At 40.7% G+C, this 15,029-nt stretch overlaps 1 protein-coding gene across 2 annotated transcripts in view; it reads left to right on the top strand.

Moving 5' to 3' along the window:
- LOC126259182 (uncharacterized protein ZK1073.1) overlaps window positions 1–15,029 on the top strand; it is a 165,279-nt gene that overhangs the window by 133,220 nt on the left and 17,030 nt on the right. The gene's annotated exons all lie outside the window — the stretch shown is intronic.

Here is a 15,029-nt window from a genome sequence, read left to right as displayed (position 1 = left end):
AAGTGTTTGCAAATCACGTAACCAAGGCAAGCCTTGGGTACTAGTCAGGTATTCATCTAGTGCGATGTACGAAACTACCTAAAAGCCACATCCAGTCTGGCTGGCACACTGACCCTTAATGTTACTCTGCCATGTGGATTTGATCCAGGGCCAGTGCACCTCCAGTCCTGGAAGTTGTGGTTTAACATGTACGGCTGTCCAGGAGGGTTTAACACATAAGTATAGTACACAAATAATAAATTTAGTTTTTTAAAAAACTTGTAATGAAGTGATTACAAATGGTATTTTTAACTTCCCATCAAGGAACAAGTACAAATAAATTGTTGGGTGGACCCAACCTCCAGCAAGCAATATAAAAACATTGTGAACTCAAATCTACTCCTCAGTACTAAACAGACTGCTGCTCTACCTTTTGCTCAGGACAAGAAAACAGCTCTAATTGAAAACTGCAATCTCTTAAAGCTAAAATTGTATAAGCCCTTTCATTTTCTTTTAGCACAGTTGCTTCAATGATGTTACATAATATCTTTATTACACAACCTTCTGCCATTGAAAAAGTTTTGCAGTTTTGACTTCCATTATGAAAGTATTGGAGATCCCCTGTAAGCAAAAGATCATGTGTTGTAAATTGAGTCAGATCTCACAGGTTATTTTTTTCTAGAAGGTGCTGCAGGATACTATTCATTTCTAAAAACTGCCATGATGAGACTGCAAAGTTCTAGTCAACTAACCTAAAAATGATGAATTTGACTATAACATTGGCACCTTGTGTGTAATTTTAGATGTTACACCCTTTCCATCTTTGTTCTCACCTCTAGGGGTGTCTTAACTAAACAAATTTTTTACTCGTTAAGAAGTTATATGTTTACCAAGATTCAGTAAAATGGCTTCAAGAAGTCCAAAGTTTCAGTATGTACTGCTAAACCCACTCATGTCTTACCCCACTAGCTCTTTTTTCTGCATATGTGTACCAAGGTACAAATGTCAAAAGCATGGTAGAATATAATTTTAAGATGGTCAGTCTGAAAGTAGCAGACCCTGATAATATTACAATCATAGCAACAGCAGGAGAATGTCTGTCACATTCATCTTCAAGACAGAAAAAGAAAAGAGGAGTAACTGTAAGAGAATTGTCCTTCAGGGCTTGGTCTCACGGTAGCGTTCTCGCTTCCCGAGCATGGGGTCCCGGGTTCAATTCCCGGCGGGGTCTGGGATTTTCCCTGCCTCGAGATGACTGGGTGTTGTTGTGTCGTCTTCATCATCATCATTCATCCCCACTATGGTTGGAGGAAGGCAATGGCAATCCACCTCCATTAGGACCTAGCCTAGTAAGGCGGTGTGGGTGTCCCGCATTGTTCCCCTACGCTCTGTAAAGAAGCATGGGACTTCATTTCCATATTTTCCACATAAAATCATAGGAAGGGCAAAATTTACATGAAAGGAAAACTATGAAAACAATAGTGTGAGTTTATATTCTCAAAAAAATTACAGAATTCTAGTCTGACATGATTGTCACTATGCCTTTATGTATTCATTCATGTTAGAAGTATTACTCTTGTGTTATCTGTTATAACCTTTAATCAATAATAAATTGTGTGGATATACAAACGTAGAAACAATAGCAGGTTACATGCTACCAACTCCGTATCTGTCACTCAACTGCCGTGCCGTGACATGTGGCCAGCGCCATTCATAGCCAGGTGGCGCTCCCGCGCTCGGCCGAGCTACGGAGCGCCTCTATCGCTGTGTTCGCGTACTGACGTAGCGGCACTTTTAAATCTCATGGCACTGTCACAACACTTTTCCCCCCTTTGAAAAAAAAAACACTCACTTCCTTGGAGACATGGACAGTGTGGAGACATCCATGGCCTCTTGGGAGGCCCCGAGAAGATCCCGCGGAGAAACACGAGAGTATGGTCGAAAATGTCCAGGATGGAAGCTTGCGCGGGGAACGTGCCTCCTGGACGAGATGATGGGTGAAAACTCCGGAGCAGCATCCATAGGTGTCGTGGACCTGGGGGTGTGCTCCAGCGAGATGTGTCCCGGAGAAGGTGGCGTCGCGACTGGGGCCGGTTCCGGCGAACTCGGAACGGTAGCGACGTCGGCTGCAGCAACACACACGGAAGATCAGCATCAGCGACAGGACTGGCTTCTCGGGCTGGTGGAGGCGAAAGAAGGGGCGGTGGCACCGGCGTGGCCGCCACTCGTGGGCGCATCTGGTCGTAATGGCGAACAACCATGCCGTCGTCCGTATGTATTTCACAAAGCCGGCGGCCGCGAAGAGCCTGGACCACCCCTGGAATCCATTTAGGACGAGATCCATACCCTCGTGCCCACACGTCGGCGCCCACTGAGTATTTTCCCGCACTAGGGGACACAGTACAAGGCCTGACAGGGTGAAGCAGGTGCAGTAGAGTGCGCGGTTGGCGGCCATGCAAGAGTTCAACAGGGCTGCGATCACCCAGAGGCATGAAGCGATAAGAACTCCTGCCGGATCAGGCCATGGAGAGGGCATTGTACGGGGTGCAGCCAGTTGTTGAGCACACTGACCACACGCAGCGACCATGTGGGCGATATCCGAATCAATACCGGGCCAATAAACGTGCCTGCGGGCCAGGGACTTAGTCCGAGAAATCCCCCAATGGCCTTCATGCAATAGTTTGAGAACATCTTTGCGAAGAGAGGCTGGCACCACGACCCATGGAGATGCGCCATCCGTGGCCAGAAGAACAACACCCTCACGAACAGACAGGCGAAGGCGCAAGGCATGGTAGTTGCGAAGGGGATCCGATGCCCGGCCCTTGGTCCTGTCCGGCCAACCCCGTTGAACAAAACCGATCACCTGACGCAGGACCGGGTCCCGCGCAGTAGCCGACGCGACCTGCGAACCTGTAAGTGGAAAACCCTCGACCGCACGACGTTCTTCCTCATCAATGTGGAAACAGTGTAGTTCATCTCGATCGAAAACCGGGTCGGGGCCCATCGGCAAATGCGACAATGCATCAGCGTTGGCGTGCTGGGCCATGGGGCAATAGTGAATCTCATAGTGAAAACGAGACAAGTATAAGGCCCAACGTTGCAGGCGGTGAGCTGCCTTATCTGGAAGGGACGCCGAGGCACTGAACAGAGAGACCAGCGGCTTGTGGTCGGTGATGAGGTGAAACTTAGAACCATACAAAAAAACTCTGAACTTTTTTAGAGCATAAACGATAGCGAGCGCCTCCTTTTCGATTTGAGAGTAACGCCGTTGGGCATCGTTGAGGGTCTTGGAAGCGTAGACGATGGGTCGTTCCGACCCATCCTCATACCGATGGGCGAGAACAGCCCCTAGGCCATACTGTGACGCGTCAGTCGCCAGAACCAAGTGCTGACCCAGACGGAATGTGGCAAGACAAGGCGCCGACTTCAAATGAGCCTTCAGGCGGACAAAAGCCTGCTCATACTCGTCAGATCAACAGAAAGGAACGTTTTTGCGTAACAGCTGATGCAGAGGATGAGCCACCGCCGCTGTGGATGGAATGAATTTGTGATAATAAGCAATCTTGCCTAGAAACGCCTGAAGTTCTTTGACCGTAGACGGCCGGGGTAGAGCGGTAATGGCCGCAACATGCTGTTGTAGAGGACGTATACCCTCACAGGACAAGTGGAAACCAAGATACACAATGGAGGGTTGGAAGAACTGTGACTTGTCCAGATTGCACTTCAACCCAGCCTAATGCAGAACCCGAAACAGTGAACGCAAATTGCGAAGGTGCTCCTCAGTGGAGGCCCCCGTGACAACAATGTCATCCAAGTAGTTGATGCAGCTGGGAACGGAAGCCGTGAGCTGTTCCAAAAACCGCTGAAAAATGGCCGGCGTGCTAGCGACGCCAAATGGTAACCGCTGGCACTGATACAACCCGCAAGGAGTGTTGATGACGAGAAATTCCTTGGAAGACGCATCCAACAGCAACTGATGGCACGCCTCCGATAAGTCAAGTTTGGAAAAGAACTGGCCCCCAGCGAGCTTGATAAATAACTCCTCAGGACGGGGAAGAGGATAAGTGTCAATGAGGCTCTGAGCGTTGACAGTGGCTTTAAAATCACCACACAATCGCAGACTCCCGTTTGGTTTAGAAACCACCACGATTGGCGATGCCCATTTGCTGGAGGTAACAGGAAGGAGAATCCCTGAAGCTGTTAACCTGTCTATCTCAGCTTTGACAGGTGCACACAATGCCATCGGAATAGGGTGTGTCCGGAAAAACTTAGGGCGAGCTGTAGGTTTAAGAGTAATGTGGGCTTCAAAATCCTTGGCACGACCCAGACCAGCAGAGAACACGGACAAGAATTCAGAACACAATCCATCCAGCTGTTGATATGGAATATCCTCAGATATGAGGTGCACATCATCATCAATGGAGAACCCGAACAACTGGAAAGCATCATAACCGAACAGGTTTTCAGTGCCCGCATGATCCACCACATAAAACGTGAGGGGCCTAACAACAGACTTGTAGGCAGTGGAAGCATCAAACTGGCCAACGATAAAAATATCCTGCTTATTGTAAGTTCGTAGATTTCGCGTAACTGGAGACAAGCGAGGGGAGCCCAACTCCAAATACGTGCGAGAATTAATGAGAGTTACTGCAGAGCCAGTGTCCACTTGCATGCGAATGTCTTTTATCCAGAACACGAACAGTAACAAACAACTTATTTGTTTGAGAAAGCACACAGTTAACATCCATGTCCGATGCCTCGTCCTCATCGACAGGAACTTTAGGGGACTGACACACAGAAGCAATGTGGCCTTTTTTCCTACATGAATTACACGTGGCCCAACGTTTTGGACACGCGGCCCTGTCATGCTGTACGAAACAACGTGGACAAGAAGGAAGTGCGGAACGAACCTGCTTCTGTGGTTGCTGTTTTCGCTGCGAGCGTGGTGGCCCAACGCAACTTTGTTGATGCGAGTGAACCGCCGCCACATCGTCGTTCCCCTGTGAAACAGGCAAATTGTCCGCGTCGAAAGTGGTCTGTACGGCGCCTACATCACACCACGCATCTATTTGCGCACCAGCAGCGTGAGACACTTCAAAAGATTGAGTGATGCTGAGAACTTCCGACAACGACGGGTTTGGCAGTTGTAAGGCACGTTGCCGAACTTCTTTATCAGGAGCAAGCCATAGAATAGCGTCCCGAACCATTGAATCAGCATAAGACTCATGATGAGTGTCCATGACAAACTGACATTTCCTACTCAGACTGTGTAGTTCCGCCGCCCAAGCCCGGTAAGATTGATGGGGCTGTTTACGACACCGGTAGAACGCCACACGGGCGGCCATGACGTGGGTGTTTTTTCGGTAATAGTTAGACAATAAGTCACACATTTCTTGGAAGGACAGAGAGGCAGGTTCCCGCAGAGGGGCTAACTGAGATAGCAGCTGATAGATCCGTGGGGAAATCCAAGATAGAAATAACGACTTACACATAGGACCGTCGACAACACCGAAAGCCAAGAAGTGTTGCCGCAAACGCTTCTCATAATCCTCCCAGTCTTCAGCGGCCTCATCGTAAGGAGGGAACGGAGGCGGAGAAGAGGAAGACAGACGATGAGTAAGCGACGTCGACAACGCCTGAATAGCAGCCGTCAGCTGTGTTTGTTGTTCAATGAGCGCTTGCAGAAGCTGTTCCATGTCTGCCCCGACACGAACACACAATTCCACAACGCAGGAAAAAAAATATCCGACCTCGTCGCCAAAAAGTGTTATAACCTTTAATCAATAATAAATTGCGTGGATATACAAACGTAGAAACAATAGCGGGTTACATGCTACCAACTCCATATCTGTCACTCAACTGCCGTGCCGTGACATGCGGCCGGCGCCATTCATAGCCAGGTGGCGCTCCCGCGCTCGGCCGAGCTGCGGAGCGCCTCTATCGCCGTGTTCACGTACTGACATAGCGGCACTTTTGGATCTCGTGGCACTGTCACAACATTAGCTTTTGAAACAAAACTTTTTATGTGAACAGTTACCTCTTTGACAGTCTGTTCAATTGCACTAGTGTCCAAGAGGTTAGGTGGAGTGATAGAGATCATGTATCACTTCCACTTTATTTCAGATGTTAACCTAGCAAATTATTGACACCACAGCAATATAACCAAGAAATTTCTCGTTACCACTTTGCTTCATTGCTTGAGTGCTTTAAGACTCACGTATAAATCATGACAATGCGTAGCTTCACAAAAAATACAAGTCTCTCAATTATTGTTAAGATCTTAATAAGCTATGTTGGACCTTAAAGTCCCTAATTGTCTGTTGTTTATCAGAAATGTTTCACTCTAGAGAAAAAATTAACAATGGCAAGTGCCTAATAAGAGAAAAGAGGAGCATCAGTTGCAGTTGCTGTGAAATGATATTCCTTAGAAGCACAGGGGCAGTGTAATTTTCCAGTATCATATCATATCTTGTTACAGTGTGCTGGTGAGGTTTATTTCCTTTCATGTGTGTTTTTTCTGTTCTTATGTTCTTACTCACACCTCATGTTTTCTGCTTCTTGCTGCTGTGGCATATTTTTTAATGTAAGCAAATTTTCTTAAAAATGAGTGCCCATAAAGGAATTAATACCTTAATGGATACTTACCCTAATGGGGCATGCTCCACCTCTCTCATTCAATCATTTTGCTCTTCCTGTGAGTAGGTGAAACAGTTTTCAAAAATGTAGAATTAAGTGGCACCTAAGATGTATGACACAGTAATTAAGAAAACTGTAGAAAATTGGACAAATGTGCATAAAAGGAAGAAACATTAATTAAAACAAGAAGAAACATGGCTTATCTTTTACTGCAAGTAATTCTATTAATTATCATTGTTCTAAATTATATACTGAAAAATGAGGTAAGAGAAATTTACAATGAATCAGAAGAGAGCCCTCCAGTATATTCATGTTATGCCTTTATTGAGAAAACAGGAAGAAGTGAGAAAAAATTAAATGAATGGAAGGAAAGAGCAGAGTATTTAGGTTTCACCAAGAGAAAATATAGGGTTTGGACAAAAATATGGAAACACCACAAGAACATAAACACCGATATTACCCAAGTGCACAGGTTGTGCTGTAGCATTTGACAATGAACAGCAGCTGTGCAATGTCCTTAATACATTTTAAGTATCAGTCATGGTCTGAACAGTGTTCTGTGCAATTCTGAGTGCATTGTGTTGCAGCTAATGGAATTCGAACATGGGCAAATTATTGCTTGTATGGTGCGGCTTCCGTAATGAAGGGAGCCAATCTGTTTGGTGCTTTAAAGTTACCACATCAAAAATTTATACTGCATACAGGGAAAGCAGGAGGACATCATCCATTAAGTCACAACATGGACAGAAGTGTGTGTTGAGTTGTTGTGATGAATGCTCATTGAAAAGCTGCAAAAGTCACTGTACAACTAAATGTCATACTCACAAATTTTATCAGCACCATAACAACATGAAGGGAACTCTATGGGTAGTGAACTGCAGGATGAGCTGGAATTCCAAAACCAATAATCAGTGACACAAATGCCCATATCAGCAAAATATGGTAATGAGGCCATAAGGTGTGACTATGGACTGCCCCAACATGAACACACAATTCCACAACGCAGGAAAAAAAAAATTCGACCTCGTTATTTGGTTGGATGAATCTAGTTTCGCGCTGGTCAACTTTATGTCCCAAGAGTGAAACGTGGGGAGTTGGTGGGAGAGGGGGATTCAGTGATGCGGGCAGATATATCATGGTGTGTCATGCCCCATGGTTACTTTGCAAGGTCACATTACTGCCAAGGATTATCCGACCACTTTGGTTGATCAGGTCCATCCCATAGTACAGTATCTCTTCCCCAATGGTTATGCTATGTTCCAAGAGGATGGGGCCCCTGTTCACACAGCATGCATAATCCAGAACTTGTTTTGTGAGCAGATGGAGGTATTACTGCATCTCCATTGGGCACCACAGCCACCTGATCTTAATATTACTGAGCCTTTGTAGCCTACTTTGGAGAAAAGGATGTGTGACTGCTATCCACCCCCATCATTGTTACCTGAAGTTGCCACTATTTTGCAGGCGAAATGGTATGAAATTCACCTGAAAACCATATAGGATCTGTATTTATCCATTCTGAGATGACTGGAGGCTATTTTGAATGCCAGTGGGTTTCCTACACCATATTAGGCATGGTTGTGTGTTGGTTTTTGTAGTGTTTCCAAATTTTTGTATAGCCCCTATATGTCAAAATGACCAAGCAAAGAAAGTAGAAAAACTCATCACTTATGATTGAAAGTGAAACATTATAACCCAACATCAAAACTTGATCTTGTGTCAGTCAGTGATCTCTTCTTTGTGGCTCTCTTATTTTCTGTCTGTTGCCATTTATTTCTATAAATTTCTTAAAATATCAGTTGGTACTCATTTCTTGTATCAATAAATTAATTTATGCTTGTGATTAGTGGTTCTTATAAACTTTTTTCTTGCATTTCACCCACTGTTTATTTATTATTTTCATTTTCTGATTTTTCAGTTATTATTTCCTCTCAACTCTTAGCTGCCTCCTTTAATGCCAATGTATTAACAGACTCCATTCTTGTTTTTTGGCTAAAATCCTTCTGTTCCACTTCATGCACATACTTTCCTTATTTCTAACTTTACTGTTCATTGTTTTATGCAGTCTTCTAAAGGTTCATAAGAAACTGAGTGTACTCAAAATTAGCCGATATTCAGTCCAGACTAAATACTGGTGTCTTTCATACACATTTCAATACAATGTTTTTGTAGCATTTTTTATTATGTTCATTTCAGATGACCTTTCTCCTAATATCATTCAGAAATATCATTTCAGTTTTGAACTGTCTCATGCAAATTCTGGAGTTATTATGTGCAATGTCTTTCTGATATATAATTATGTGGTTTTTATAATGAAAATATCTTATCATGTGAAAGGAAATTTTTTTTCCATGCATGTGTTTGTAAAGAATATTCACAAAAAGTTGACATACCTGTGTTTTGTAATCCGCATGCAGATATGGCATAGCATGTGAATCCATCTCTGTATTGGAATGTTTCTTCCAACATACTTCACTGCACACAATATTTTGAAAAAATTCCTGAGTGTAGGGAACTCAAGTATTTAGCATGTATAATATTAGCAAAGACACTGTACAATCTGCTTGTAAACACCATTTTTAATTGTCTATGTGTAAAAGAGTGTTTTCTGTCATTGAAAACTGTTATGTATCTTGTGAAATTTATGAAACCCACAATTAATAGTGTCTACACATAATAAACATTGATGAAATGTTCCAAAATTCTTCTCGCAGAATGATCACAGTTTTAGTGACAATAATTTATAAAATACACTTCATTCCTAAGCATTCTGTGTACATATATTGTTCTGTTTGCATCATTTAAAATAATGCAGCTGTGTGGTATATGTGTTGTGATTCAATGTAATAGTTATGAATAACATTTTCTGCCATTACAGTTGGTGCTTGCATAAATAACTGCAACAAATTTTATAATTCAAGATACAGTAATTACATACAGAGTTACACCCATGGCAGTTTAACTTGAGTGTTACATCTTATAATAGCCTACACAAAATGTTAATATAATAAAACTCTTGTCATGACAAGGAATATTTATTATATTTCTTTAATCCTTATGCATTTCAGCATTAAGACATTTTCAAAGGAATGAAATCGTACTCATACAAAGTATCGCACTGAAGCTAATCACATGAAACATAAGTGCAAATTGCAGTTATGCACTTTCCTTTCAAAACAATAATTTGTTTCAATAGGATTTTGATGAATAAACAAACAGTCTTGGTTATAATAATAATAATAATAATAATAGCTTTATTCAACATCAAATGGTACACTGCACATGTACAAAGAAACAGTAATGATTAAAGTTATTTGTACAATACACAAGACACATTCTTCTGAATACATCATTAATTTACAGCAAAATTACAATAAGGTGTTTACTTATTTCTATTCACATAATTTCACAAAGCATTTGTTGTTCTTCATATAAGTATGGTACTCTTCTAATGTGTAGAAAGGGTGTTTTACTAAATATTTCTTAAGCTGATGTTTCAGTTTAATTGTAGGAAGAGCCATGACTGCTCTAGGCAGTGCATTAGCTAATTTTATACCTGCATACTGAGGCCCCTTTTCGTAAAGTGCTGTTCTGTGGCTGCCAATGTAAAATCTTTCTTTATTTCTAGTATTGTACTGGTGGAAATCTGAATAAGTGTTTGGGTGCAGGCTTTTCACAAGCAATATGGCTTTTAGAATGTATGTGTTTATAACAGTTAACACCTCTGTTTTTGGAAACAAGTTGCGACAAGATTCCCTATATTTTGCTCCACAGATTATTCTCACACCCCTTTTTTGAAGAATGAGTAGCTTATCTAGATTAGCTTTGGTTGTTGCCCCCCCAAATTTCAATACCATAGTTCAAGTGAGAGGAGAAAAGAGCATGGTATGCAGTCTTTAGGACTATGGTGTCTCTACAGAACTTGCTAATAGTACTGATTGCAAATATATTTTTTGACAACTTAGTTGCTAGAGAGTCAATATGTGTGTCCCATTTCAGGTTGCTTTGGATTGTTACGCCAAGGAATTTTACACGAGACTCTTTCTTTACCAATTCGTTGCCCATGTATAATTTAATTTCATTATTCAAACTACTTTTGTTAAACTCCATCAAACATGTTTTACTGGTGCTTACATTTAAGTGGCTTTCATTAAAAAACTGAACAATTTCTTTTGTCACATTATTACACTCGGCCTCTAGTTTATTACACGATTCCTTTTTACATACAACTTAGTTACTAGAGAGTCAATATGTGTGTCCCATTTCAGGTTGCTTTGGATTGTTACGCCAAGGAATTTTACACGAGACTCTTTCTTTACCAATTCGTTGCCCATGTATAATTTAACTTCATTATTCAAACTACTTTTGTTAAACTCCATCAAACATGTTTTACTGGTGCTTACATTTAAGTGGCTTTCATTAAAAAACTGAACAATTTCTTTTGTCACATTATTACACTCGGCCTCTAGTTCATTACACGATTCCTTTTTACATACAATGGACGTGTCATCGGCATACAGAACAATTTTAGAATTTATAGTACAGTATTTAATATCATTTACATAGATCAAGAACAGAAGGGGGCCCAAGACTGAGCCCTGGGGCACCCCATATTTTATGCAAGTGATCTATGATTTGTAGACACCACTTTCCGTTTTAAGTAGAACAAACTGCTTTCTATTGCTCATATAACACTTTATTAGGTCATAAGCAGCGCCTCTAATACCCATGTTCCATAGCTTGTCTAATAGGATGTCAACGTTCACACAATCAAAGGCTTTTTCCAGGTCTAGGTAACACCTCTTCAATTAGTTGAGCAGCTGCAGTGTTAGTTGATTTACCTTTTATGAATCCATTTTGATTTTCGAACATCAGCTTGTGTTTGTTAAGAAAGTTTATAATCCTGTTGTATATTACTTTCTCAACTATTTTGGAAAAGACAGGAAGGAATGAGACTGGTCTGTAGTTTTCTATTTTGTTGTTATCACCTTTCTTAAAAATGGGTGTTACCTGTGCTATTTTTAGTCTGTCTGTAAAGGAGCCTGATTCTATTATATTGTTGACTGCTGCAGACAGAGGTACAGAGACATTTTGGCTACAGGCTTTTAAAACGTTAGTATTTAGGCCATCATGCCCAGCTGAATTAGAGGGTTTTAGAGAGCTAATGATGCCCATTATTTCTGCACAGTTTGTGGGGGCTAGATATGTACTATGGTCACATGTACTACCTTTAAAACTGTAGTGCATGTTTTTATGTTTGTCATTTATGGCTTCCCCTACGGAAGAAAAATATTCATTAAAAATATTTGCAATTTCCAGTTGGTCTTTTATGAGCATGCCATTGTGGTTAATAGTAAAGTCCATACAAGATTTGTCATTGCCGGTTCTAAAACTGTTTATAACTGCCCAGGTGCCAGTACTTACGTTGTGTGAGTTTTGAAGCTTATTTGCAACATAGTTGCTTCTGGTCTGTGTAAGTAAGTCCTTATAGTGTGCTTGATATATTTTGAAGGCTTCCTTTAGCTCAGGAATCTCTCTATTATTCAGCATTGCACTGTGGAGTAGTTTTAATTTTTCCCTCACTTCAGTGACATTGCTATTTACCCAAATATTTTTGTTTATATTTTTTGTTTGTTTCATTTTTGTGATTACAACTGGGCATGTGGTATCAAAGCAGTAATAGAAGTCAGCAGCAAAGTTATCATATGAAAAGCTATTTTTTTCAAACCATTTTATTTGTGCTACCATCCAGTTTAGTCTATTTATGTTGTCATTATACATTATTCTTTTAGTTACAAACTGTTGCTTTGTGGTGACAGTGGGGGCCTCATGGCATTCCAATTTAAGCTGTACTGCATGGTGATCTGAGATGGCTAGTTTTAAAACCGATGCACTGTGGGGTAGGTGGGTCATGTTTGTTATTATGTTGTCAAGACATGTTTTACTTTTGCCAATTCTCTAGTGGGTTCCCTAATGAGTGGGATCAGGTTAAATTCATCACACAGACGATGTAACTTTTTGGTGCTGACATCATTTGTTAATAAATCTATATTTATATCCCCTGTAACTATAATATTTACATGACCATTTGGCCCAGAAAATGTTGTGTCTTTATATACAAGCAAGTCAGAAAGATTTACAAAAAAAGGTAACTGTATTTGCTGCAGGTGGCCTGTAAATACCGATAACTGTTATGTTATCTCTACCCCATTTCAGGTTTATTGCAGCAACTCCTTCCAAGCAGAAGGCACTCACATCAATAACATTAAAATTACTTTCATTTACAGTGAAAATTGCTACACCTCCCCCAGTCTTGTCTTTTCTACTGAAGGCTGTGCAGAATTTCATACACAGTGGTTGACTAATGCTAATCAGAGCTTCATTGTACCAATTTTCAGTTACAACTAATATATCGGGTTTGTCAATCCGTGAAATTACATCTAGATCATTATGCTTATTTCTAAGACTACCAAGATTCTGGTGTATGATTTTAAGGCTGAGTTTTACCTGCTGGACCTTAGAGGATAATTTTGGACTGGCAATGAGGCCAGCAGGCTTCACAAGTTTCCCTGGCTTGCCAGTGGTGGCTGGTGTTGTTGCAGATTTTGTTGAGGTGGGTTGTACCACCCCAGGGTTGCAGGGATATAACTCTTATTTGTTTACCAATGACATGTTTTGTATGATTCAGGCATCTTCAGATGAGCTGATATTAGTGGTGTTAGTTTGGTCTTATTTGTTTACCAATGACATGTTTTGTATGATTCAGGCATCTTCAGATGAGCTGATATTAGTGGTGTTAGTTTGGTGTGATACCAAGCATACAGAATACTCCAACAAATGATTTCAATTGTCAAATATTCAGAAACATTCCACTGGGTCCTTGTTGAAGCATGCAACATACTCTAATGAATGCAAAACAGGATCAGGCCTAAATAGATCTGTCACCATGCAAACATGTTTGAGGTTTAGTTGCTCATAGCTGGTCTATGCCCATGCATTCTTAAAATGTCATTTCATCCTTAATGTTGTACTTATCTAGCCTAGGAAAATTAATAGCATAAGTATCAAAAGATGTATTCCCATATGTGGAGACTTAAATATAAATACACTGAATCCTGATGCTACCTGTAACATTTTCTCAAGTTTCGCTCAAACTTACAATTTAGTGTCAGTGGTAAATAGTGATACAAGAATAACAGAACAGTCAGTGGCAGCTATTGATCATGTGTTAACGGCTTTAGATATAGAAAACTGTAGTGTGGACGTAATTATCCAACCACTTCATTCAGATTGTAAATACAGCCTCAGTTCCATTAAAAACAGCCAATCTAATTGAGCTTCCTCACACTTCTATAAATGGTATAGGTAAACATACAGGAAAGTGCTGCTTGTAGCATATACAAACCTCATAATTCCAAACTGATACACACTGCTGAAAACAAAAACAAAGCAGTGTGGAAAGTCATAAAGCAGGAAACAGGAACCAGAAAGAAGAATAAATCAAACATAAAAATCAAAGACAGAGGGGCCATAATAAAAGATCCAAGATTTGCCACACTATATAAATAACTACTTCAACAGTATAGGAACAAAATTACAAGAAAAAATTCAAACAGGTGTTAAAGGATATACCTATGAACTATTTAAATAAATACATCCTTGTTTCCAATGACCAGTTTGGTTTCCAATCAGGGAAAACCACTGCATTAACAGCAGCATATCTATCAGCTCATGTCCTAGATGCACTGGGTGAAGGGAATTGTACAACAGATATATTCCTCAATGTAACTAAAGCTTTCAACACAACTGACCACAAATACTGTTAAATAAGCTAGATGAACTGGGAGTAAGGGGGGGTGGTGAAAAAATGGTTTCAGTCATATCTAGAAAATAAGAGTGCAGTCGACTGAAATTACGTATGCATCAAGTGGCTCCAAATGTATTGAAAAACATAGTTGTGATCACAAATATATGAATATAATGGTATTGTAGTGTAGTGTGCCATGTCCAGCACTGTTTCTAATTTGCGAAAATGATTTCCCTCAAAGTATCAAGCATGGGCAAAATATATTGTTTGCAGATGACTGTAATGTACTGATCACAGACAAATGAGTAGAAGTACCAAGAGAGAAAGATGAAGAAATGCTTAGCAGCATATGTGAATGTGCAATAAACAGTAAAATCACTCTTAATATAAAGAAACCAAGCACTATGAACTACTACATAAACAAAAAGCCAGATTACAACAACCTGAAAGTAAATAATGAAGCTACACTATGTGTGGAAAGCACTACATTTATGTGAATGCATGTTGACTGTTAATTAAGGTGGAAATAACACATAAAAATACTTAGCAATAGAATCTCTACAGCATGCTGTTGTTGTTGTTGCGGTCTTCAGTCCTGAGACTGGTT

This window comes from Schistocerca nitens, chromosome 5, assembly GCF_023898315.1.
Source record: "Schistocerca nitens isolate TAMUIC-IGC-003100 chromosome 5, iqSchNite1.1, whole genome shotgun sequence".
NCBI lineage: Eukaryota > Metazoa > Arthropoda > Insecta > Orthoptera > Acrididae > Schistocerca > Schistocerca nitens.
Note: the sequence above shows the minus strand (reverse complement) of the source record. Positions and strands in the feature narration are given on the sequence as shown.